A 3,378-nucleotide genomic window follows, 5' to 3' on the forward strand; every position below is an offset into this window, starting at 1 on the left:
GCTTTGCTCGAGGGTTAGTGATGAGCTGAGGCTTGTTGCTTGAATTTGAGCTAGTTATGAACTGAATTTTAAAATGATTTCTTCTGATGAATTGTAGCCTATTTCCAACGCCACCAACCATGCTCAATTTCAAGTTGAATTGAGTGAGATGTGGTCAAATTACTGAACTGGACCAGTGATTGAAAACCCTAATTTTGGCTAGCCGAATGGCCTAGCTTGACTTGGGACTTGTTGTTTTGCAAATTTTGATGTAAACCACCTACCAAATATATTTTGGATGTTTCTTAGACTTTTGGTTCATAAATGAGCCAGATTTGAGTCGTTTTCATTAGGCAAAATGTTTGAAAAGGAAGAAGAAAGCAAAAGACAGATTGGTCTTGGGATTTTCTGGAACTTTGGTAGTTTGGTTCACTGCCTTCCCGTGTGAATTTTCAAATGAAATTTGGTAGAGGAGTATTCCTCATATGGAAGTTGAGTTGTACCAATTTTGGTGTAAATCCAAGATCATTTCGATACCTAAATGATGGGTCAAAGTCGTTTTTCAAATCTGAAAAATGTTTAATCTGTCCTTATTTTTAGCTAATTTTGAGCTATTATATCTTGATGCTCAAAACTCTGATTTTAGTTCTGCTTGTTGTGTTTTAAACTTTGATTGGAATTCTAATTGAGTTACAAATTTCAGAGGCTATTTCACTTTCTATGAATTTTTCTGAATTTCCAAAGTTTACCGAAAACCAAGACTGAAACTGTCTTGGGAGTGTAAGTCAACCACTTTGAGCTGAAATTTGAATGTCTTCGATTTAGAATCTTGGAAAAGTATTTTCTAGGAACTTTTAGTACTTTGAAACGAGATTCCAACGCTATAAGAATTTCCATTTTTGGACCTACTGAGTGCAAGATATGATTTTTCTAAACTTGACGAACAAAGCTGAAATTTGCCGATTTCTTAGAAAATGAAATTTTGGAAACTTGACTTCTTATCTTGATATTAATCTATCGTTTTGGATATGAGTTTCATCAGTAACTTTAAAATCCACACTTTTGAATCTTAACTTTCTTGTTTGATAAGGAATTTGTGAAATTGTGAGGGTGATTATTGGTCACTTTTCTTCAGGCGATCAAGAAGGTCTCGAAGAGAATCCCAAAGTGGATCATTGACGACTTTCTTTACTCACTTATTTTGATTGCTGAGTGATCCATATAGGAGTACGTAACTTGAATAGTTTTACGACGTGTTTACTCCACGGTCATTATGTGTTTAACTATTAAGTGCTACCGATAATTGCTCCTATAAACTTTGCCACCGTTTTAAGGCGAGTGTGTACTTTATCTCACTCGACCTACTAAAATGACAAATTTCTACCGTCCAACCGATTTACTGATTTACTAATTTATCGATTACCGATTTACCATTCAACCGATCTACCGGTTACCGATTTATTTGATTACTTGATTACCATAAATTTCATGTTTGTGACGCCGCAAAATTTTTTTTTTCCTTATTTTATATCTATTCTATTTCTTTTCATGCATTTTGTTTATATTACTTTATTACCTTAATTTCCTAGATATTTTTATAAGTGAGTCAAGCTTTTAAATCATTTTCTTGGTATAAGTTAGTACATGTTAAGTTTGAAGTGTATTATGGACGTGGGACCTGCTAGTATGGTAAGTACGGTAAAATTTTGACGACTAGATGGAGTTTTGCATAAAGGGTAATTTTATAAGGTATTAAGAGATAATTAGAGATTGACTAGATATTTTAGTGATTAGAAGACAAAAAAAAAAAGATGAGAATTAACCCTTGAATGCCAATTGTCATTGAAGCATTAGACCTTGACTTTGACTAGAACTTTTCTTAACCTTTACTAAAACCAAATTTTGACCAAAATTCTTCCATTTCCTCCTAGCTTTGGCCAGCCATATGGAGAGGAAAAATCAGCCATAATTTCTTATCCTTGGCCGAAATTTTTGACTAAGCAAGAGAGAAGAAAAGAAAGGAAGCAAGGTTGGATTGTCAAGTGGTGGCAATCAAGGCTACCATTGACCAAGCTTTCTTTAAAACTTGTCTTTCTTGTTGGACACAAATAACAATCCATTTTCTTACCTCTTGGCCGAAAGAGAAAGAACAGAGAGAGGAAAACTACTTCAAGTTTCATCTTATTTCCTAGCTACAACTTGTGGGAAGTCAACCTAAAACCCTAACCAAATCCATAGAGAGTTGCTACAAGGAAGGAAGGTGATGTGCGCACGGATCTCGGCCCACGCAATAACCCAATCCGAGTTCCATTGGGCCCAATCACACATGCACGGGCCAAGCTATTCAAAGAATCCCTCCAAGCCCTTGTCCGCACTGTCCAAGACCAACATGGGGTCCATAGAGAGATTGAAGGCTTGGAAAGAGACACTCCAGTTATCTACACCTTGATCCAAGCCCATGAAGAATCAAGTGGGCCTCCTAGAGAGTCGGCCGAGTAGGGCCGAAGGCCTTCGTACTTGTTAAACTAGATTCATTTGTCTTAGTAGGTCATTGGTCCGGCCCATCTTGTCCACCAAGATGGCCGACCTTCCTTCCCCTTGTTTCTCTAGGGTTTTTGGTAAATCTTAGCCTATAAATAGGCTTGCTTTGTAAGGTTTCAGTTAGACGTTTTATCAATAAAGTTCTTAGTGTTTCGTTTTCTTCTTAGGAGAGAATTCGAGCTTTTAACTTGCTTTGGCAAGGGTTATTGAGCAATCTTGCGTCTTGTCCATGATTGTTAGTCCGACCAATCCCTTGGAGTACTCATCTTCATTGGAGTCGTCGTTCCACCGCTTTAAACCAACTCGTGTCGTCCGTGTTGATTTAAGGTCCCGCAAACCAAGCGTAGGACAACCTCGCTAGATCCTTGGGCAAACGTGCTACATGTCTCGAAACAAGTTGATCGAGGAACGTATCAGTTGGCTTCAAAGCTTTGGTGGAGGTTGTAAGGATTGAAGACAACCAAGTGGAAGAGATAAACAATGTAAAGATCACAAATGTAACAATAAGTAAATAAAAAGGAAAGAATTACAAACCAATTAACTACCCAACTCCTCTTGAGCTTGTAGATTAATTTAAACAAGCTTCTTCAAGTTGATGAATTACAATCACTCTTGTGTACAAAGGAAGGTTCACCTCCTTCTTACCCCGAACTCCACTCGGTCAAGCTAGGAAGTTTTACTATCCCTCAGGACAACCCTCACAGAGCTACACTCATGAAGTATTCACTCACAAATGAAAAGCTTACAATGAACCTCACACCACTAAGATTACAAATCTTCCTTGAAGAGTATTTTCTCACTAAAATTACTCTAGATCTTTTGTATCTTCAGTGTGCAAAAGTTGTTTGAAATATCTGA

This window comes from Coffea arabica, chromosome 3e, assembly GCF_036785885.1.
Source record: "Coffea arabica cultivar ET-39 chromosome 3e, Coffea Arabica ET-39 HiFi, whole genome shotgun sequence".
NCBI lineage: Eukaryota > Viridiplantae > Streptophyta > Magnoliopsida > Gentianales > Rubiaceae > Coffea > Coffea arabica.